At 38.1% G+C, this 25,033-nt stretch overlaps 2 pseudogenes; one reads left to right on the forward strand and one right to left on the reverse strand.

The window, feature by feature from the left end:
- Nucleotides 1-2,116: 2,116 nt before the first annotated feature.
- Nucleotides 2,117-3,721, forward strand: LOC118834927 (annotated as a pseudogene).
- Nucleotides 3,722-6,657: 2,936 nt separating this feature from the next.
- On the reverse strand, nt 6,658-8,744 carry LOC118833661 (annotated as a pseudogene).
- Between the last annotated feature and the right edge of the window lie 16,289 nt (nt 8,745-25,033).

Consider the following 25,033-nt stretch of genomic DNA (forward strand, 5'->3'; position numbering starts at 1 on the left):
CTACATCACAAGTTCACCTAAAGGACAGTTTTTTTATTATTGCACGGGTGTCTACTTATGGAAAGTCCCTTCTATAGCTTTGGGGTCCACATAATGCTTGGGTATCTTGGTGGTGCTGCTGTCTGATTGACTAGTTATTGTGGTCCTGTCTGGTCAAGATGGATGACGTGGTTGACGCTGAGTGCATGGACACACCTATTTCTGTGGGAATGGGTCTGGGGGCAGTGCCTAACTAGAGATCCCATAACATGGATGTGTCTGCTGTTTCCATGAGAACTATGAGTTCTTGGACACACCTGTTGTTCTAGTGTTCAGTGAGGCACATACGAAGAAGTTAAGATATTGAGTGGGGGTGGTGGTGGTAAGTGGGTAGGTAGGAGTAATGTGCCTGCTGTTCAGTGGGGCCTATAAGAAAGTTAGAATATTGAGGCTAGGGGCAGCTCTATTAGTATTCCATCGCAAGTATAGTGTAAATGACAAATGGAAACCCAATGTGTGCGCTCATAAAATCATCTGCATAGGTACGATAATTAAACACACAAGAGCTAATGAAATTACTAAACAAAAGAACATAGAGGGAGAAGAGAAGAGGATTCAGGACAAGGCCTTGTGAGACATCTATGGTTAGTAAGCATAACTTGGATAATGATCTTCTTATAATGGAGGTGAGAAAGAGTCATGAGAAAGGTCGGGTGAAAAAAAAGGAAAGAATTCTCACAAAATCCTAAGGAGAAGCAACTACTAAGAGGAGGGTGAATGATGATGTCAAAGGATGTAGAGAGGTTAAAAAAAGAATGAGGATTGAAAGAAGTCCATTAAATTTGGCAATTAAGAGATCACTGGTGACTTTAGAGAGAGCAGTTTCAGTTGAATGATAAGATCAGAAGTCAAATTGTAGAGAGTTAAGAAGAGAGTAAAATGAAAGGAAGCAAAGGCATCTATTGTAGACAGTCTTTTTTAGGGATTTAGTGCCAGAATTGATCAGGGACATAGGATGATAGCTATCAGGGATGAATGGGTGTATTGAGGATTTTTTAAGGATGGGACGGACATGCATGTGTTTGGAGGCAATGAGGAAGTCACCAACAGAAAGAGAGATAAATCTTGTTCAGTAGTGCACACAACTTAGCAGATTTCTGGAAATCTTCTGAGAGAATAGCCAACTTGCTTGTTTATGTAATACTCCTAAAGACTAAATAGGGCCTTGCAGATAATTTATCAAAACCAATTATTACCTATAGGTAAGTTGTTTAGATTTATTGATGAACAAATAGATAATAAATAAAAAATAAACATTTAGCTCGGCAGAATTTAAGGAAACACCAGCAACAAGTAGTTCAAAGATTGCCTGGACCAGGCAGTGACTCAAGAGAAAGAAGTTTCAAATCAAGAAGACCAAGTGCACTGTAACCCAATAGCTATTTCAAATAAGAGGAAAGAAATGAACCCAGAATCACCCCCACAATTTTTGGTCTAGATCTTCAGCTATATGGAATTTTAAGGTAGAGATACATATCCAAAGCATCATCAGCCTTTCTATGTATTTTAAACAACACCAAAGAGAAAGAGATAGAAAAAATAAATTCCTTTCAAAATAGCTACAGAATGTACAAGATACCTGGGGAACTAGTCTACAAGTCATACAGAAATTATATAAATATAATCATAACACACTTTACAGAAAAAAGAGACCAAAATAATTGGAGAGATAAAATGCCCATGGTTGGTAGTAACAATATTTTTAAATGGTAAAACTATCTAAATCAATTCATAAAATTATTGCCACACCAAATTACCAAAGGATTACTTCATAGAACTAGAAAAAACCACAATAAAATTCATCTAGAGGAACAAAAGATTAAGGATCTCAAGACGAATAATGAAAAGAATTATGAAGAATGGGAGCCAAGTAGTACCAAATCTCAAGCTAAAGTATAAAGCAGTAATCAGCCAAAAAAACCCCACTAGTTACTTAAAATAAAAGAAAAATGTTCAATGGAACATACGAGACACAAGAAGCAATCAGACAGGAGCATATGGCTGGCTGGGAGCTGGGTGCAAGTCAGAGGGCCAGCAAACTGATGGATTCGCCACTGCCTTGGCTCAGGCCCAGGCCATGGGGAAGGTGAATGAGCTGAAAGAGAAGAGCAACAAGGCCCTGAGTGCTGGCAACATCAACGATGCACTGAGATGCTACTCAGAAGCCATGAAGCTGGACCCCCAAAACGATGTGCTGTACAGCAACCTTTCTGATGCATAAGAGAAGAAGGGAGACTACCAGAAGGCTTACAAGGATAGTTGCAAGACCATGGACTTGAAAGCCAGAATGGGGCAAGAGCTACTCCTGGAAGGCAGCCACTCTTGAGTTCTTAAACTGAAGAAGCTAAGTGGACCTGTGAGGAGGGTCTAAAGCATGAAGCCAGCAACTCTCAGTTCAAGGAGGGGCTGCAGAACATGGAGGCCCGCCTGACCGAGAGGAAGTTCATGAACCCCTTCAACACTCCCCACCTGTACCAGAAGTTGGAGAACAACCCTCTGATGTGAGCCCTCCTGAATGACCCCATCTACAAAGAGACGATTGAGCAGCTCCATAATAAACTCTCAGATTTGGGCAGGAAGTTATAGTGCCTCCATGTTATGACCACACTCAGTATGGATTTGAGCAACATGGATGAGGAGGGGTTGGTAGTGTCCCCACCACCACCCTTTTCCCTCAAGAAGGAGACCAAGCCTGAGCCCATAGAGGACGATCTCCCTGAGGAGAAAAAGCAGACTCTGAAAGAAAAAGAGCTGGGAAACGATGTCTACAAGAAGAAAGACTTAGACATAGTCCTGACGCATTACTACGCAGCCAAGGACTTGCACACTATGAACATTACCTACATCACCAATCAGGCAGCAATGTACCTTGAACAGGGTAACTACAGTAAGTGCCATAGAACTCTGTGAGAAGGACATCCAGGTGGGGAGAGAGAATTGAGAGGACTATCGGCAAATTGCAAAAGCTTATGCCAGAACTGGCAACTCGTATTTCAAGACAGAGAAATATAAGGACGCCATCCACTTCTACAACTAGTCCCTGGATGAGCACAGGACCCCAGATGTCCGCAAGAAATACCAGCAGGCTGAGAAAATCCTAAAGGAAGAGGAGAGACTGGCTTAAATCAACCCAGACTTGGCCTTGGAGGAGAGCAAAGACAATGAGTGTTTCCAGAAAGGTGATTACCCTCAGGCTATGAAGCATTACACAGAAGCCCTCAAAAGGAATCTGAAGGATGCCAAGCTGTAAAGCAACTGAGCCGCTTGTGACACCACGCTTCTGGTGTACCAGCTGGTGCTCAAAGACTGTGAGGAATGCATCCAACTGGAGCCGACCTTACACCCAGAGAGTGGCTGCTCTCAAAGCCATGAAGAGTCGAATATATGAAAGCTATGGAGGTCTACCAGAAGGCCCTAGACTTGGACTCCACCTGCAAGGAGGCAACAGATGTCTAACAGTGATGTTTAATGTCACAATACAACCATAGCTACAAGCCTGAGGACATGAAGCAGTGATCCATGGCTGACCAAGAGGTACAGCAGATAATGAGTGACCCGGCCGTGTTCCATCTTGGAGCAGATGCAGAAGGACTCACAGGCACTCAGCAAATACTTAAAGAACCTTGTAATTGCCCAGAAGATCCAGAAGCTGATGGATGTGGGTTTTACCTCAGTTCAGTGATGATTAATTGGGCCCTGTCCCTTCCCCCTTATCTGTATGAAGAGAGGTTGGCACCCTGGCAGGAGCAGAGAAGGGGAACGAAGAAACCCAGAACTTGTCTCTCTATGTTTATACATATATACAAACATATATATGTGGAAGACATAGGCATACTCTCCTCATTTGTACAGCTGCCCATGCCTCGTGGTTCCCCCAGTACATGCATGGTCTCTTCACTGCTGCCCCTTCGGGCCCATGGCCTCCCTTCACCCATGGCTGTCCCAGTTACTCTCCTCCCTCTTAGTTGTTATTTATGTTGTTTTTAAATTCTGGGCAGTGGGTGTGTCAGGGGAGGGAAGGAGTGCCTCTTACCTCCCTTGGGTCACAGCTGCCCCTGCTCATTGTTAAATCCATGCTCACAAATAAAATAAATAAAACAAGCCAGTTGGCCTGCTTAGGGGTTAAAAAAAATAAAAATAAGAAGCAGTGAGATACTGAGTACACTGAGTAGTACAGTGTTTAATAAAACCCAGGATATTGGGGTAAGAACTTGGTGATCAACCAAGATTATGGATCAAATAAGATATTAAAATTTTAGAAATTAGGTTTCAACAAGCATTTCAATCCATAAGTCAACATGAGACCTAGATTAAAAAAAATAATACTATAAGCAAAATGAGGAGGAAATGTGATCCTTTTCAGAACAACAGCTAATAAAAGAATTATTGCCCAAACAAGGGAAAAAGAGAATCACAGAGATAAAATGGACAATTTCAATATTGCTAAATTAGAAAAGTTTCTGCACAAATTAACGAATATAGTTAAAATGGAATGAAGTAGACCAGGGATGGAGAATCTTGGGCCTGGAGGCCACAAATGGCCCATTAGGTCCTTAAGTGTGGCCCATTGACTGAATCCAAACTTCACAGAACAAATCTCCTCAATAAAAGGATTTGTTCTGTAAATCTTAGATTTATTCAAAGGCCTCAGGCCACATGTGGCCTGGAGGCTGCAGGTACTGTACCCTTAGAGTAGACCAAGAAAAATCTTTTCAGCAAATTTCTGTTAAAGGTCTGATATAGTTCGATAAATTATCGACTGGTAAACTAAGAAACCCCCTAAGCAATACATAAATGGCCAATACATTTGAACAGACATTTCTCAAATGAATAAAAGTGGTCAAAAACAATGTAAAATATTTTAAATCACAATAAGTGAAATACTAATTGAGTCATCTCTGACATACCACATTACACATGTTAGATTGGCAAAAATAACAAGAAAGGAAAATGACAATTATTGGAAGGACTCTGAGAGGACAGGCAATGTAGTGCACTGTTGGTGCAGCTGTGAAGTAGTCCAAATATTTGAGGAAGTAATTTGGATCTGTACCCTAAAAGTCACTAAACTATTCACATACTTTATCCCACAATATATTGCCAAAGAGATTAAAGAAAGAAGAAAAGGACCCATATCAACAAAAATATTCATAGGAATACTTTTTTTTTCATTTGAACGATTAGTTGGAGCTTCCCACTCCAGAACAAATCTTGGAGCCAGGGACCCTGGAACTCTCTAGGGCCATTCTGGAAGTCATTTCCCTCAGTGGCTGTAGTTGAAATTTAAAACTTCCCTTCTCAGGGTTAACAACTGTGGGGCTCAGACAGAAAAGGATGTAGAGTTATGCCTACATCAAGCTGGGTGAGTCTGTTCGTCTTATGGTTTCTATCCTTTTATCCCTGGGAAATGTTGACATGTCAAGACACCTTATTCTTTATTATCTAGATAGGCATATGTTTGAGGGTGAGATTAGGGTAACTAAAAGATTCATTGGTTATTGTCCTTTGCTCTCAAAGAGGACCAAAATAATATCACCATGCCAGAGTCAAGTTTCACTGTGTCCAACTGTGGACAATCAGACCAATATCAGTTCTGAATGTTCCACCACAGGTCAGGCACAAATAGTCCAGGTGAGAATTTGGGGTGGATTCTCTAAATTTGCACATCTTGTGCTTCTTCTGAGCTATTTCAATTCTGCTTTGCTCATGGAGTACAGCACCTTCTCTGATGTGGGCACACCATGCTGAATGGTCCTGTGCCAGCACCTCACATGTCACACAATGAATACCAAAGTTTTTAAGAGACACCTTGAGAATATCCTTATATTGCTTCTTCTGGCCACCATGTGAACTGTGTCCTTTTCATGCTTCTCTTGATTGTTGTATTTGATAGTCAAATTTTCTATTCAGCTCTGGTCTTTTCACTGAGAAAGCTTGAAAGCCCTCTATTTTATTGAAAATCCATATTTTGCCTTGGAGCATGATACTCAGTTTTGCTAGGTAGGTGATTCTTGGCTTTAATCCTAGCTCCATTGACCTCCAGAATATCACATTCCAAGCCCTTTGGTCCCTTAATGTGGAAGCTGCCAGATCCTGTGTTATCCTGATTGTTTTTCCACAATATTCAAATTGTTTCTTTTTGGCTGCTTGTAGTATTTTCTCCTTGACCTGGGAGTACTGGAATTTGGCGACAATGTTCCTAGGAGTTTTCTTTTTGGGATCTATTTGAGGAGGTGATCTGTGGATTCTTTCAATTTCTATTTTACCCTCTGGCTCTACAATATCAGGGCAATTCTCCTTGATGATTTCTTGAAAGATGATATGTAGGCTCTTTTATTGATCATGGCTTTCAGGTAGTTCAATAATTTTTAAATTATCTCTCCTGGATCTATTTTCCAGGTCAGTGGTTTTTGCAATGAGATATTTCACATTGTTTTCCAGTTTTTCATTCCTTTGGTTCTGTTTTATAATATCTTGATTTCTCATAAAGTCACTAGCTTCTACTTCCTCCAATCTCATTTTTTTATGGTGCCAATTTAAATAGATTTTATTCTCCAGGACAAAAATTGCATTTCCACTTGTTTACAGTACTGATAAAGTGCAATGTGGTTTGCTTCTCTCCCTCTGCACACATTCAAGTATTCAGAATGCCCAGATTTACACAGTAGCTTAAATGTTAAACTGCTACTGCCTTGGCTACAAATTTGAGTCCTTCAATTTTTGGAAAGCTGCGTGGAATACTCTTTCTTCTGGTGTGTTTAGTCGACCTCTTCAATGGTGGGTCCAGAAGAAGCACCTCCAGATGGGGCTGCTCCACCCCCTGGGAACCCACCAGGCATGTCTCCTGGCATGCCTCCTGCACTCTGTCACAGGTTAGTAATGATGGGGTTGCAGACCTTCTCCAATTCTTTCTTCTGATGCTCAAATTCTTCTTTCTCAGCAGTCTGGTTCTTATCCAGCCAGTTGATTATTTCATTACATTTGTCAAGGATCTTCTGTTTGTCTTCATCCCCAATCTTGCCTTGCAGTTTCTCATCCTCTACAGTGGCCTTCATATTGAAAGCATAATATTCCAGAGAATTCTTAGAAGACACCTTGTCTCTCTGCTTCTCATCCTCAGCCTTGTATTTCTCAGCCTCCTGGACCATGCGCTCAATGTCTTCTTTGCTCAGATGTCCTTTGTCATTGGGGATGATGATCTTGTTCTCCTTGCCTGTGCTCTTATCCACAGCTGAAACATTGAGGATGCCATTTGCATCAATGTCAAAAGTTACTTCAATCTGAGGAACATCCCTGGGTGCTGGAGGAATTCCTGTGAGCTCAAATTTGCCAAGCAGGTTGTTGTCCTTTGTCATTGCTCTCTCACCTTTGTAAACCTGAATAAGCACACCAGGCTAGTTGTCTGAATAGGTGATAAAGGTCTGTGTCTGCTTGGTGGGGATGGTGGTATTACGTTTGATCAGAATGGTCATAACTCCACCAGCAGTTTCAATTCCAAGGGAAAGAGGAATGACATCCAACAGCAGCAAGTCCTGCACATTCTTGGATTTATCTCCAGACAAAATGGAAGCCTGGACAGCTGCACCATAAGCAACAGCCTCATCAGGATTGAAACTCTTGTTGAGTTCTTTGCCATTGAAGAAATCTTGCAGAAGCTTCTGGATTTTGGGGATTCGAGTAGAACCACCCACCAGGATGATATCATGAATCTGTGATTTATCTAGCTTGGCATCTCTCAAGGCCTTTTCCACAGGGTCCAGTGTGCCATGGAAGAGATCAACATTCAGCTCTTCAAAATGGGCTCAGGTGATTGATGTGTAGAAGTTGATACCTTCATAAAGGGAGTCAATCTCAATACTGGCCTGGGTACTGGAAGAGAGGGTACGCTTATCACGTTCGCAAGCGGTGCGAAGACGGCGAACAGCCCTCTTGTTCTCACTGATGTCCTTCTTGTGCTTTAGCTTGAACTCGGCAATGAAATCATTGACCATTCTGTTGTCAAAGTCCTTTCCACCCAAGTGGATGTCCCCAGCTGTGCACTTGATCTCAAAGATGCCATCTTCAATGGTAAGAATGGAGACATCGAAAGTATCACCTCCAAGGTCAAAGATCGACACATTTCTCTTGGCACCAACCTTTTTGTCCAAGCCATAAGCAATAGCAGCAGCAGTTGGCTCATTGATGATTCAGGGCACATTGAGACCAGCAATGGTTCCAGCATCTTTGGTGGCCTGGCATTGGAAATCATTGAAATAGGCTGGTACTGTGACCACGGCATTTGTGACAGTCTTCCCAAGGTAAGCTTCAGCAATTTCTTTCATCTTGGTCAAGACCATAGAAGATATTTCTTCTGGATAGAAACTTTTGGTCTCCCCTTTGTACTCCACTTGGATCTTAGGCCTGCCTGTGTCATTCACCACCATGAAAGGCCAATGCTTCATGTCTGACTGTACAACTGCATCATCAAATCTGCGACCAATCAGACGTTTGGCATCAAAAACTGTCTTGGTGGGGTTCATTGCAACTTGATTCTTTTCAGCATCACCGATTAGATGTTCAGTGTTGGTGAAGGTGACATAGCTTGGGGTGGTCCTGTTTCCTTGGTCATTAGCAATGATCTCCACTTTCCCATGTTGGAAGACTCCCACACAGAGGTAAGTGGTACCAAGATCAATGCCAACTGCGGGTCCCTTCGACATGGTTGCTGGGGAGTCGGGGATCGTAGGTGACCACTGTGGAGGAAGAAGGGCTACTGCTGCGCTGAGTAGACCCTCCAATCTCATTTTAAGGTAGTATTTTCTTCAGTGGTCTTTTGGACCTCCTTTTCCATTTGGCTAATTCTGCCTTTCAAGGCATTCTTCTCCTCATTGGCTTTTTGGAGCTCTTTTGCCATTTGAGTTAGTCTATTTTTTAAGGTGTTGTTTCCTTCAATATTTTTTCAGTATTCTTTTGGGTCTCCTTTATCAAGTCATTGACTTGTTTTTCTTGGTTTTCTTGCATCATTGTCATTTCTCATCCCAATTTTTCCTCTACTTCTCTAACTTGCTTTTCCAAATCCTTTTTGAGCTCTTCCATGGCCTGAGACCAGTTCATGTTTTTTCTTGGAGGCTTTTGGTGTAGACTCTTGCACTTTGTTGACTTCTTTAGGCTCTATGTTTTGGTCTTCTTTTTCACCAAAGAAGGATTCCAAAGTCTGAGACTGAATCTGGGTGTGTTTTCGCTGCCTGGCCATGTTCCCAGCCAACTTACTTGACCTTTGAGTTTTTCATCGGGGTATGACTGCTTGTAGAGTAAAGAGTACTTTGTTCCAAGGTTGAGGGGATGTGCCATTGATTTCAGAGCTATTTCCAAACAGCCAGCTCTGCCACCCCAGCACTCCTCCTTCCTTAAGAACCACCAACCTGGACCTGACGCAAATCTTCAGCAGGCTCTGCACTCCTGCTCTGACCCGCCACTTAATTCCTCCCACCATGTGGGCCTGGGGCCAGAAGTAACTGCAGCTGTAGTTCTGTAGTTGCATCTCCCCCACTGCCCCTGGGGCGGTGGCTGAACCACAAACTCTGTCCCCCGCAGCTTTTCCCACTAACCTTCTTTGTTGTCTTTGGTGTTTGTGGGTTGAGAAGTCTGGTAACTGGCGCAGCTCACTGATTCAGGGTGCTAGGGCCTGTCCTGCCCGGCTCCTGGTCTGGTTGGTTCTGCTGCCTTCCACGCTGAGCTCTGCTCCCCTCCGCTCCATGCGGGATAGACCTCACCCACAGAACATCCAGGCTGTCCTAGGCTGGATCCCAGCTTCCCTCTGCTATTTTGTGGGTTCGGCAGTTCTAGAATTTGTTCCAAGCCATTTTTTATAGGTTTTTGGAGGGACATGGTGGGGAGCTCATGCAAGTCCCTGCTTTCCAGCCACCATCTTGGCTCCACCCCCGAACAAGAATACTTTTTAATAGTAGTAAAAAAAAAAAACTGGACGTGAAGTAGGTGTTCATCAGCTAGGCCCTGAATTCACATATGATATATGAATGCAATGGAATACAATTTCATTGGAACAAATGAAAGGGACAGATTAAGAGAAACCTGACATTTAAATGAAATGATAGGGAGTTGCATAATTAGAACTAGGAGACCAATTAAGGCATTGACTGTCACATTGTATAGGAAAACAGTTATGATGCAGTCAAGAACAGAGATGAATGACCAATCATGCTTCTATAAGACTGATGACCAATCATGTTTCCGGCTCTTGGAAGGCAGGTAATGGACCAGAAGTACAGACTGAAACAGATTTTAAGTTCAGGCTAATGTGTAGATTTCTTTTAGATACCTAAAACTGCTGTTTTTCTTTTTTAAAGTAGGGCTTTTTGAGGGATCTGTTATGGAGAAATTTAGGCAGGAAAGGAGTAATGATAGTATTTTTAAAAAAAGAAAGCAAAGTGAGCTAATATCAGTTTTTGAGTTAATATCATTAAAAATAAACAGAAGAGAACAGAAGGAAGTACAGAAAGGGACAGAGATGTAGGGCAGTGTTAGAACTACCCTGTTAACACTGATATATATATATAAAGATCCTAATGTTAAGTTCATAATAAAATGATTTTAATGTTATTTGGACTCAATATGTGTAAAATAATTAATGTATGACCAAAAAATAGACTGAAGGCTTCATATTTAAACCTGGAGCTACTAATGAAGTTACTTCAAATACCTTATTTTCCCAATACACATTGAGCATAATATAATAAAGGCAATGCTTGTACATATATAAATTAAGAGACTCGTTTGCATACCAAAAGTAAAACATAATGGAAAGAACATATATAATGCGATTAACACATGTAATATCACTTTTAAAGTACACTTCCAAAACTATTTAATAGATACTAACACATTCTAAAAGTATACTAACAGAAACAATACAATGCTAACAAAACACAAGGCCGATCATGGTAAGGCAGGTATGGAAAGTTTCATGTTTCTTCCATTTCCAATAAGGATGGAGACAGTTAGCCATTATTAGAGTATATAATAAATAAGTCTGAATTGTACTTTAGGTAAAAGTAATCATCCTTTTAATAGCCAGTAGTAAAGGCTGATAAAAGGTACATCCTATTGGATTTGTTTAAAATGAGGAAAACATCATTTAACTCAAAACAGCTAAAATACAAGAAAGCAATTGAATGATTTTCCATGGATAATAACCTCAGAAACAAAGGTAGCAATATGTTGACAACAAAGCAATAAATAAATGGTTAAGTCAAGCAGTTGTGTTTGCATGAACACGTTTATGATAGTAATTTAAGACCAGGTTATTGTCTGGTGACAATAACCTTAAGAAGCCCCAACTTAGTGATCAATGTAGAATATGAACTGATAGAAAGTAACATGTCATTACAGATTGTGGATATTTAGTACCTACCAAATACTTAGCAAGTCATGTTTTGGTGCATAAATTATACAATGGAAGCTTCCACTCTCTTATGGGCTGACAAATAACAATTCTCCATCCTACAAATATAAACCTCAAAATATCTTAGGGATATTTTCTATTGCAATGATACCATCATCATAGATCAAACTGTTGTTAGATTTGTCATTGAGCTTTAATTTGTTAAGAACATTAAGAAAGTTACAGTACCATAATCCTCAAGCCATATGTCACGAAAAGCTTTTATAGTGTAGGGACCAAGAAGAATAGACAGAATGGCATTGAAGATAGGGCACTGAACCTGGAGTCAGGAAGACTTGGCTTCTGTCTTTGCCTCAGATACTTACTAGCTGTTTGACTCACATCATTCAACCTCCCTGTGCTTCATCTATAAAATGAAGGAGTCAGACTACAAAGATTTTAAGCTATATACCCTTTTCAACTCCACATCTATGATCCTTTTATCCAGTAAAAAGAGATCAAAATCATGGGGGAAAAGGACACGGTGCATATCATACTTATCACCTGTTTGCTACTGGACTTATACTGAGGATAGCTTCAGTGAGCCTACAGAAAATGAATTCAAATTCTATATCTTTTCAACTACAAAAAGATTATTTTATCCCCATGCAATGATATAGAACATAAAATATATTAGTAATAATCATAGGATAATGACCAGTTCTATGATATTTCTTATCTGAATATGAAAAAAGATGAACTTAATGCTATAAGAAAAATGATAATAATATTGATGGAATCCCAGGACTACTAAAGAAAGATTTACATGTCATCATCCAAAAAGAAGAAAGAGGAGAGGTTGATGCTTTCAGAGACCATGAAGAACAATATTTTACAGAAACTGTTTTCAAACAAAAAAAAACTCAACTCATGAAATAATAGCAAAAACTGGCAACAGGTATATGTCACTGGATTTATTTCACCTACTGGAAGGTGCTTTACCTGTGTATGGAGGCTAAGGTCTAGTATCAAGTAGCTAAGATCCAATAGGAGAGTCACAAGGCACTCCATAGGTGACATGCAAATGAACTCAAAAAATAGTATATTAACAAAAAAGACATTGACCAAAAGTCTTAGGAATGCATACTCTTTATAGACAGGAGACATAATAGTGATTCAGGAGCAGGTCATTAAAACCAGAAGTCATTAAAATTATCTTTAAGGAGCCTGGAGACTGTTTCATTTAGATTATGCATGGAGTATTAGAGATGGTAGAATGAATTACTTCATATTCGAAAAAAGATGATAATAACATAACAATAACAATAATAATACTACTCCTTAATGTTTTCTATTTTGATTACATTTTTTAAAAGTTGAGAAATATAACAGCACTATAACCAATTGGTATTTTTATAATGCTTTAAAGCTTGCAAAGGGCTTTATACACATGATCTTATTTGACTTTCACAGGTGCTCTGATGAGGTTGGTCTTCAGATATTATTTGTCTTCTTTTACAGATGAGGAAACTTCCCTTTAGAGTGATGTGGCTTTTCCCTGATCACAGAGATAGTAGTGTCAAAAAAAGGATTTGAAGCTTGAATCTTCCTAATTCCAAATCCACTAGTTTTATCCTCTTTCTACTTCTTACTTTCCTCCACCACGCTGCATTTATATATAGGTGCAGCCTAGTCTTAATAATAACAGCAAAGTTATTATACCTCTCTCTCTCTCGCTCTCTCTCTCTCTCTCAATATCCTTTTTGAGTGTCACTACATTGGATACAGGAATACTGCCACACTTATGGGGTTAAGTAACCCCACATAATCCTCTTCTACTTCCATGGATCAGCAGCAATTTCTATCACACTGTACCAAAACTTGTTTCAAAGAAAAATGCAGAACAAGGAAGACACATGTTTTATTATTAAATACAATAATCTTGAAATAAGTTTTTACCTGCCAACACAATTTACACTGGACCCAGCTATATTTTTAAAAACTGTTGGGAAAATTGGAAAATGGTAGGGCAAAAACTGGGCATAGACCAATATCTTACACCATATACCAAAATAAAGTCAAAATGGGTTCATGATTTAGGAGTAAAAGTTGATACTCTAAGTAATTTGGGAAAGCAAGGAATAGTTTACTTATCAGATTTGTGGAAAAGTAAAGAATTCATGACCCAACAAGAGATAGAGAGCATTACAAAATGCAAAATGGATAATTTTGATTATGTCAAATTGAAATGTTTTTGTACAAAAAAAGCTAGTGCAACAAGAATTAGGAGGGAAGCAGAAAATTGGGAGAAAATCTTTGCAACTAGTATCTCTGATAAAGGCCTCATCTCTAAAATATAAAGGGAGCTGAGCCAAATATATAGGAATACAAGCCATTCCCCAATTGAGAAATGGTCAAAGGATATGAACAGGCAGTTTTCAGAGGAAGAAATTAAAGCTATCTACAGGCATATGAAAAAATGCTCTGGATCACTACTGATTAGAGAAATGCAAATCAAAAGAACTCTTAGATACCACATCTCTCCTGTCAGATTGGCTAAAATAACAAAACAGGAAAATGATAAATGCTGGAAAGGATGTGGGGAAATTGGAACATTGTTGCATTGCTGGTGGAGTTGTGAGCTGATCCAGCCATTTTGGAGAGCAGTTTGGAACTATGCCCAAAGGGCTATAGAAATGTTCATACCCTTTGACCCCGCAATACCACTTCTAGGGTTGTTTCCCAAAGAAATCACACAAGCGGGAAAAGGACCCATATGTACAAAAATGTTAATAGCAGCTCTTTTTGTGGTAGCTAAGAATTGGAAATCAAAGGGATGCCCATCAATTGGGGAATGGCTGAACAAGCTGTGGTATATGAAGGTGATGGAATACTATTGTGCCATAAGAAATGGGGATGATGCAGACTTCATAACAACCTGGAAAAACCTACACGACATAATGCTGAGTGAGTGGAGCAGAGCCAGGAGAAAGTTGTGCACAGCCACAGATATATGGATTCCGTGAGGACCAACCCTGACATACTGCGCTTTTCTCAGCAACCTAAGGGGCAAGGACAACTCCAGGGGACTCACGATGGAGAATGCTATCTTCATCCAGAGAAAGAACTGCGAAGTTTGAATATTGATCGAGGCGCACTACATGCTCGCCTTTTTTTGCTTCTTTTTTGTTTTTGTTTTTGGGTTTTTTTTTTGGTTCTGTTTCTTCTTTCTCATGATTCATTCCATTGGTCAAAATTCTTCTCTACAACTTGTCTAGTGCATAAATTAATTCAATGCAAAGTTATACATGACAGTTATATGAGATTCCATGCCGTCTTGGGGAGGGAGGGGAGAGGGAGGGGAGAAAAACTGGAACTCAAAACTATGTAGAACCCTGTGGGGTAAACTAAAAATAAATAAAGAAATTTAAAAAAAAAGAATTAGAGGTCAGAAAAAAAATATTTTTTCAGTTAAAATTTATTTTCTCAATCTTGCCTCCTTTCATCTCATTGGAAAAGATAGAGAAAAACACCTTAAAACAAATATGTAGTTTATCAAAACAAAATCCTTCATTGGAACATGTCCTCCCTCTAAATATATATATCTCTATTGATCTATATGTATATAGATATAGATATGTAGATATATATGAGTCTGTGTATACATACATGTGTATATATAGATATATATATGTATATGTATTGGTCCTTAGATTGATCACAGTTGTTAAGTCATTCAAATTTATTTGTCTTTACAATATTCTTTTCATTTCATTCTGTATTCCCATTACAAGTTTTCCTAGATTTCTCTGAAACTGTCCCCTTTAACATTTCCTACACCACAATAGTATACCATTATAGTCATATACCATAATTTGGGATGTGTGTATCTTTTTCTTCTATCATTGATCTCTTTGATAATATAGACTTACTTGTAGTTAAACTGGTTCATAGGGTATGCCCATTTTAGTAACTTTGTCATAATTGCAATTTTTTTCAAAGTGACTGGGCCAAGTCATAGTTATACCACCAGTAAATTAATTTCTATGTTGATATTTTCCTTTTTTATCCATTTTGATAATATGACAAGTATGAGGCAGAAACTCAATGTTTCCCTGACTTGCATTTCTCTAATCATCAGTATTTTGCAGCTCTTTTTTGGTTTATTGGTCATTCAGATTTCTTCTTCTGAAAAGTGCTTGTTCATATCTTTTGAGCATTTACCAATTAGGTAATAGTTCTTATAAATTTTAATCATTTAAATATACATCTTGGAATCATCAGAGAAAAAGATACAGTAACGATATTTTTATCACCTATTTGCTTCCCTTTTAACTGTAGTAACATCAACAAGAATTTTTGAGCATCTAATTTGTGATAGCCAGTGTGCTAAACACTGGAGATACACATATAAGTAAAAAAGAAAGAGGATCCCTATCCTCAAGGAGGTTACATACTAATAAGGGAAGATAACACAAAACATAGAGCTGAAAATGGGGGAGGGAGGCAGAGGAGGACTTGGAGAGTTAAGTATGACTAATCTGGGACCTTCCTCAAGAGGGATGATCCAGGAGAAATTCACTAGTGGAAATTGCATTGGTTTTGTTTGTGCAAAAGACTTTTCAACTTTATGTATTAAAATTGTCCACTTTACTTACTGAAATCCTTCCTATCATTTGGTCATGTATTCTTTCCCTATCCATAGATCTGATTGGAAGTTTTATTTTTCCTTTTCTTTTTCTTTAAAGGATTGTTGTGAAGATCAAGAGTTAACACTTATAAAGGACTTTGGAAACCTGAAAGTGCTTTATAAACTCTAGGAATTTATCATCATAATCAAACCCTAAGCTACTAAAATCTTTTGCTTCTGTGTATTGCATACCTATTCTCTTCCACTGATCAATATCTTCATTTCTTAAGTTGTACCAAATCTCTCCAATGATTACTGCTTTTTAGTATAGTTTGAAATATTGTATTCCTGGTTCTTATTCCTTCCCATTTTTTAAAGCATTTTCTCTTGGAATTCTCATCCATTTGTTTCTAAGGTTGAATTTTGCTATTTTTCTAGGTTTATAAAGAAAATCTTATGATAGATTGATTGGAACTATTTTAGATAGTTATGATTTTTATCATATTTTTATTATTATATTGGCTTAGCCTATGCATGAGCAATAATACTTCTCAACTAATTTAGATCTGTATTAGTGAAAAGAGTGCTTTCCAGCTATATTTATATACTTCATATATGTGTATACACACATATATATATATATACATATACATATACATATATACATGCACACGCATATATTATACACACACACATATATTTAATCTTGGCAGGTTCTACCTATACTTAACAGTGTTAAGGATATTAACCAACTTACATTTGCCTGTGCTCCGTATAGAAGCTATCTTGTCTCCCTGAGCCATCCACCACCCTACTCACATACATTATGGTGAGGGAGACAGGGAGACATTAAGCAGCAGTCGAGTGTCTTTCTGCTATTGCCTGATCATTTCTAGAAGTAGGAGCAAACAATTCAACTCTTCAGACTGTAGCCCAGGAAATTCTTTTTATGCTAAATTAGTGGAGGAGAGATGAGAGTTTCTCCAGCATGTTCTACAGTTACTGAATTCCTTGTTACTGCATAGCTAAGGTATTTGCAAATTTGAAGCCATGCAGTGATGAAATTCTAAACAATTAAATCATTCACTAACTGCCTTGGTGCTGGCTGATACCTTAGCCAGTAAGTACCATTAGCAGAAAGAATGAGAAAGAATTTATTTTTTTCTTGATATATATATATATATATATATATATATATATATATATATACACACACATATATCCCATAGCTATTCCTGGGACCTCATTAGTATCATTAGTACATAATTCCTGCAAATGGACCTGATTGATATTTCATATTGTATTAACCACATGCAATTTTCTCATTACTCTCCATATTGTCATCTTCAATAAATGTTTCCCTGAAGTACCAACTCCTCAGAAAACAAAAATTCCTATTTGAATGAGAATTATGAAAATAAGAGGAAAAGTTCAATTAATCAAATCAAAAATGAAAACTCTTCCTGTCCTCAAAAAGACCTTACAGTCTAGTTGGTAGAAATTACATCTATATTTATAGATATAATTCCGGTTTTCATATATGTCTTATCTAAAGTGAGTCTGATGGCAAGAAGATTGGGAAAAAATATCAGAGACAGATTAGCTATGAGAAGAATATAAGCTAAGTCCTCTACAAAAGAAAGAGGTGACTTTTTAAAAATAAGATTTTATTGATGTCTTCTGTGTCTTAAATCATCATTGTTATCCCTGAGATCCCTTCTCTCCTAAAGAGCAAACCCATATAACAGTATTTTTAAATTAGAAAAGCATGACTGATAGATATACTGAAAGATTCCAAAACCATGTGCTATATATATATATATATATATATATATATGTATGTATGTATACTTATACATACATACATATATATATGTATACACACACACACACACACACACACACACACACACACATATATATATATATATATATATATATATATATATATATATATAAAACACTTGTTGACTCTTCACCTCCATGAAAGAGTGGTTTGCAAATTACTTCTTATATCTTTTCATTTGAATTATATTTGACATTTGTGTGTTTGTAAAATTCATTTCAAAAATTGGTATGTGAATTCTGTTCATTTACATTGCTTGCTATATGTTTTAGAGTGTGCAGTCTTGGAATTTTTTTTCTGGAGGTGATCAATGAATTCTTTCAATTGCTTTTTAATTTCCTGAAATCGGAAGTTCTAATGAATGCTGTTCTATCATTTCTTAAAGTATGGTCATCAGGTTAATTCTTGTTGTTATTGTTGTTTTGTTTTTATCTTGTGCTATTTTTCTACAAGACCTATGATCCTTAGGTTGTTTCAGTGCATCATGTCTTCCAGATCAGTATGCCTTGCTTTAGTAGTAAGCATAATTTCTTTTAATGTTACTGGGTTTTTTGAGTTCTTTTTTTACCTGCATTTCTAATGTATTTTTCTCTCTATTACTTATTTGGTAAGACTTGTTATGGAGGATTAAGGTTTTTCTATTCTGCTCATTATATTTTACTGTAAAGTCCATAAATTCTAATCTCATAATTCTCATTTCTCCTTTAAAATACTCATAAATAGTATGTTGTGGTCCCATGTTCTCAAATTCCACAGGGTCCTTTGTCTCATCAAATACTGGATAGTTTGTTTTCCTGTGTTTTGCAATATTTATTCATATATGTCTGAACTCAATTACTAGATCAGGAGACTTTCTTTCCTTTTGCAATTAATGTGTTCCCTGTTAATTTATCTGCTTATATTCAGTCTTTGAGTTTTCTTCTTCCTGAGATCTTTGGTAATTTCAACCCATTTTTTCCCGTGATTTTCCTCTATTCATTTTTTGTTCCCTCTGATGGTGGTTTCTCTAGGGGCTGAACCTCAAAGTGTGTCAGCCTCCCCACACACAGGGCAATTGATGGTTCACCAGCCTACATCTCTGCTCAAGAGACATTTGAGGTGAGGGAACCTACTCCACCTAGATGTTGAGCTCTTTCCTTCAGACTTAATGGAGTGTAAACTCTATTGTTTTCCAGACAGTTTTCAGTCATGTTCAACTCTTCATAACCCCACTTGGGTTTTTCTTGTCAGAGATGCTGAAGTGGTTTACCATTTCCTTCTCCAGCTCATTTTATTTTATTTTTTACAACTAATTTATTTATTTTTAGTTTTCAACATTCACTTCCATAAGATTTTGAGTTTTAAATTTTCTCCCCCCTCTCTGTCCTTCCCTCTCCCCAAGATAGCACGCAATGTGACATAGGCTCTACTTATGTATTCATATTAAACATATTTTCACATTAGATATGATGTAAAGAAGAATTAGAACTAATTGGAGGAACCAGGAGAAAGAAGAAATGAAACAAAAAAAAACAAAATAAAAGGAGAGCAAATAGTATGTTTCCACCTGTATTCAGACTCTAAAGTTCTTTCTCTGAAGGTGTGTACCATTTTCCATCATGATTCCTTTGGAGATGTGTTTAATCCCTGAATTGCTGTGAAGAGCTAAGTATATCAAAGACAGTCATTGCACAATGTGGCTGCTATTATGTACAATGTTCTCCTGTTTCTGCTCCCCTCACTTAGCATCAGTCTTTCCAAGTTTTTCTGAAGTTTGCCTGCTCATCTTTTCTTATAGCACAATAATAGTCCATTACATTCATATACTACAACTTGTTCAGCCATTCCCCAGTTGATAGGCATCCTCTCAATTTCAAATACTGGGATACCACAAAAAAGAGTTGCTGTAAATATTTTTGTACATGTGGGTCTTTTTCAATTCTTGATGATCTCTTTGAAATACAGACCTAGAAATGGTATCACTGGGTCAAAGGCTATGCACAGTCTGAGTCTAGTTCATTTTACAGAGCAGGAAAGTGAGGCAAACAGAATTAAGTGACTTGCTCAGAATTACATGGCTAGTAAGTGTCTGAGGTCAGATTTGAACTCAGGAAAATGAGTGTTTCTGAATTCAAGCCTGGCACCGTTTTCACTGTGTCACCTAACTGCCTTATTAGGAGACTTAAGCCCTCTTCTCTTCCCAGAAAAAAAAATGTGGTTTCTTCTCTTTCTCCTTCTAATCCTCAATTGTCTGGTTTGGGCACTGCCAGTTAAGAGAGGTGTCATACTGGACTTACAAGGTTGATTTTTATAATTTGAGTCTTTCTGGCTCTGGGGTAAGGGATAGGGTAAAGTATGGGACTGAGCTCTATTTCTAGCCTACATACAAATCCTTTCCTTTTTTCTCTGTTCCTCCAATATCCTGAAAATATCTTTTTGTAGCACAGAACATTGCCTCCATGGTGCTATCTGTCTGTGATGCCTCCAGGAAGCTTCTTCAGACTGGAGTCTGGAACTTGAGGACACTGGAAAGAGGGCAGAGTGAGTGGGGTATGAAGTTAGGATTTTGTTGAAATGATGTGTGTTAGGTTCTTGAGTTTTGTTACCTGGGTGACAGGTCCTTGGGTCAACTAGTAAAGGTTCACTCCATGGTGAATGGTAAGGGAGGGTATTGAGTGATTTCAGGGTAGCCATCAATTCAAGTTTATTGTTTTTGTGCCACCTTTTGTATTATAGATGTTGTAGACCAGAGGCAGTTGAAGTTGCCTTATCTTTAGTACACAATGTTGTTTTGGAGAGGTTTGAATGTCATGAGGATCAGAGAAATTGCCTCTTTCTTTTTGATCACATGACCCAGAAGTGAGTTAACATATTATAAGAGACTAAAGTTATTTATGCAGAGATAAACAGGAAAGAAAAATGTATGCTTGAAAAGGATTCCTAAAATGGAGAACAGATGTTTACTAATACTAAGCAATCTATTACTATGGCCTAAAGATGACCAGAAGGAAAGTCATAAGATATTCTAATATTAAAAAAAGTTTACAAATTATTTGTGGAAAAATTGCCCAAAAGAAAAAAAAAATTGTTTCATTTTTTAATGAAAGACAAAAAAGTCAGATGATATAAAATGACAACCAGCAAAGTATATGTGAAGAATTATTTTTTGTAGCAAATATAACTTGGGTGGACATATGAGTGATGAATGTTCTCATAAAAGAAAATCAGAGTTGATAGATAAGAAACTAAAAATCTATAGAACTGGCATTGGAAAAGCAAGTGGGAAGAAAAGTCACTCTGGATTCTCTAAACAGTAAGAATAACCTAATAACAATTAAATCATAACAATGTGATACAGGGGCACTATTGCCAATTGTTGAGTTGTTTTTCAATTGTGTTCAACTTTTCATGACCCCATTTGGGGTTTTCATGGCAAAGATACTGGAATGATTGTCATTTCCTTCTCCAGATCATTTTACAGATGAGAACACTGAATCAGTCAGGGTTAAGTGACTTGCTCAGGGTTACACCCCTAGTAAGTGTCTGGAACTGGATTTGAACTCATGAAGAATCCAAGCCCAGTGCTCTATCCACTGTGCCACCTAGTTGCCTCCAAACTAACATCAAGATGCAATAATTCACGCAGAACTGTTTTCTGTTAGAAATATGGACTGGAAATATGTGAAGTACACCCAAGGGAAAAATAATTATTGGATTTAGAAGAAGCTAATGCCCATGAAACCATTATTGAGATACATTGATAGTAGGAGGCCTGAGTTCATTTTCAAGAATCAAAGTGGCATGGGAGCTAAGAGAGCAGAGTAAAAGCAGGAACTTGCTTGAGCTCTCCCTGAAATCCCTCCAAATACCTGTAAAATGATTTTAAACAAATTCTAGAGTAGCAGAACCCACAAACGAAACACATTTCCAGCCCAAGACAACCTGGAAGGTCAGCAGGAAAGGTCTGTTGCATCAGTCTGAGAGAGGAATGCAGTCTAGTGTGGGCTCTGCTGACATAGCCAGGGTGTTAGCAAACCTGGAGCAAGTCTCAGGAGACCGAATCACTGGCAGTTGTAGTGGTTTCCAGACTTCTCAACCCACAAATGCAAAAGACATCTTAGAAGGTCAATAGGAAAGGTGAGTTGGACCTGGGGGAGAGAGGAGCATGGTCCAGCCCCAGCACAGCAGTGGTAGCAGCAGCTGTGACTCCTTCTAGAGTTCTTGACCCATAGACATTGGGGCAATGGAGCAGCAGATCAGAGGTGGTTTGCATGGATTTCTTTGCTGGATTCTCTTGCTTTGGCTATGCCTAGATCAGGGTCACAGTCCTATGTTGCTGTCCTGGGGTGAGGAGGAGCACTGGCATCATGGAGCTTGTGGTGGCAGTGGTCACTCACAGTGCTTGTGGTCACTCACAGACCAGAGTACAGGCCAGGAGAGGAGTAAACACCTCTCCTTCGATCATACAGTCTTGGAAGAACTGAAAATTTACTGGTCCCTAGAAATTTCTCTAGACAGTTGCACAAAACCCCTGAATCTTGGGACAGTAAACCCTCCACACTGGTAGTAGAGCCCTACCTTAACAAAGATTTAAAAAGTCAGGAAATTGGCTGGGAAAATGAGCAAATAATAGAAAATTTCAGACTATACAATCTTATTTGGCAACAAGGAATATGAAAGCATATAACCAGAAGAAGACAACAAAATCAAAGCTCCTATATCCAAAGTCTCCAAGAAAAATATGAAATAGCCTCAGGTCATGTAAGAGTTCAAAAAGGATTTAGAAAATCAAGTAAGAGAGGTAGAGAAAAAATTGGGGAGAGAAATGAGAGCAATGCAAGAAAATAATGAAAAATGAGTTAACAGCTTGCTAAAGGAGACCCAAAAAGTGCTGAAGGATATAACACCTTAAAATATAGATTAACCCAAATGGTAAAAGAGATCCAGAAGGCCAATGAGGAGAAGAATGTCTTAAAAGGCAGAATTGGTCAAATGGAAAAGATCATCCAAAAGCTGACTGAAGAAAATAATTTCTTAAAAAATTAGAATAGAGCAAATGGAAGCTGATGACTACATGAGAGATCAAGAAATTATAAAACAAAACCAAAAGAATTAAAAGTAGAAGACAATGTGAAATATCTCATTGAAAAATCAACTGACATGGAAAATAGTTCTAGGATAAACAATTTAAAAATTATTGGACTACCCAAAAGCCATAATCAAAAAAAAGAGCCTAGACATCATCTTTCAAGAAATTATCAAGGAAAACTGCCTTGATATTCTGTAAGCAGAGGGTTAAGTAGAAATCAAAAGAATCCACCAATCCCCTCTTGAAAAATATCCCTAAAGGAAAACTCCTAGGAATATTGTAGCCAAATTCCAGAGTTCTCAGGCAAGGGGAAAATATTACAAGCAGCAAGAAATAAACAATTCAGGTGTTATGGAAACACAATGAGGATAACACAAGATTTGTCAGCTTCTACACCAAGGGATCAGAGGGCTTGAAATATGATATTCCAGAGGTCAAAAAAGGGAGGATAAAAACCAAGAATCACCTACCCAGCAAAATTGATTATAATCCTCCAGGGGGAAAAATAGATATTCAATGAAATAGAGGACTTTCAAGCATTCTTGATGTAATGACCAGATCTGAGTAGAAAATTTGACTTTCAAATACAAGACTCAAGAGAAGTATGTAAAGGTACAGGTCAGTCAGTGATCCTGGGAAATTGATATTTCCAGTCTTGGTTGCCTGCCCATAGGGTGGTGCATAGGAGGGCAGAGAGCAGAAGGGCACTATTAGCACCAGCAGAACTCAGCAGCTGAAGGTTTAAAGTCAAAGTCATGCTTGTCTAGATAGACCTTGTGAGCTGCTCAGAGAGTGAAAGTCTGAGATGAATGCACCCCAAATATCTGTTCAGTAGTCCCCCGTATGTATCTGAAAATCATTGGTTTAGAGCTAGAAAGGGCCTTTGAGGTCATTGAACCCAATTCCCTCATTTTACGCATGAGGAAACTGAGGCCCAAAGAGGTTAAATTACTTGCGCAGGATCACAAAGCTAGATAAGTGTCTAAGCAGGACTTGAACCAGGTCTGAGTCCAAGTCCAGTGGTCTTTCCACTACACCATGCCACTTCCTTATCTTTATCTCTCAGGCGAATATGAGAGTGATGGGTTATTGCTTTATATTTCTGTATTTGTTAAAGCATGCTCATCAGTCTTTTGTATTTTAAGCATTTCTTCTGTAATGAAGGAAATAAACATCTGCCCTATAACCTGATATATATCATACAGAGTGCAATTATCCCTTCCATATTGCCAGGCTTATGGACATGATTCCCCCTCTATCTGGAAAATCTGCATTACTTTTTTGGCCCTCCTTTCATACCAAAGAAGAAGTTTGAGTTATTATGGTATTAAAAGATGAAATATGTTGATATTATGCAAAACTATACACATATTTATTGCACATGTGAGTTTCTAAATATGCCCATTCACATACAACCAATTCATTCATTCAAATTTTGATACAACGCACATGCCCATCTCCCCAACACACTAACATTAAAATGTACATTGACAAATAGAAAGACATAACTTCCTGGGCCTCTGACAGGAATACAGTTCTTCTCCCAGTGTTAGTTCTTGGAATGTCTTGAGGCCAAGGACCCTTTCTCCTAGGGTGTCTCTCCCAGGGTCCTTTCATATAATAAGGTCTCATTTCTTCTTCCTCCCCCCGCCACCAGCCATGTTACTTAAACAAATGTTTCCCATTAACTTCAATTCATGCATAAACTTAGCCTTTGATTTATAGGATCTATTAAAGGGGCAAATCCTTAATTTTTTTTTAAAGAATGAAAGCATAATTCTGGAAAAATCATGGAGTAGGTCAGAAATTTCCAGGCTCTCCAGATTTCCTGCACAAATAGGCAGAAAACCACTATAAAATGAAAATAGAGCAGCAAAAACAAAAAAGTAAACAAGAAAGAGAAATCACAAGGGGCTTACTAAAGTTGAACTGTTTTGTTTACATTCCTACATGGAAAGATGATATTTGTAACACATGAGACCTTTCTCAGTATTAGGGTAGTTGAAGGGAATAGATGGAAAAAAGAATTAAGTAAAATCAAGGCACAGGGAACAGCAAGGAGAGTTATAG

This window comes from Trichosurus vulpecula, chromosome 1 (genome assembly GCF_011100635.1).
Source record: "Trichosurus vulpecula isolate mTriVul1 chromosome 1, mTriVul1.pri, whole genome shotgun sequence".
Lineage (NCBI taxonomy): Eukaryota > Metazoa > Chordata > Mammalia > Diprotodontia > Phalangeridae > Trichosurus > Trichosurus vulpecula.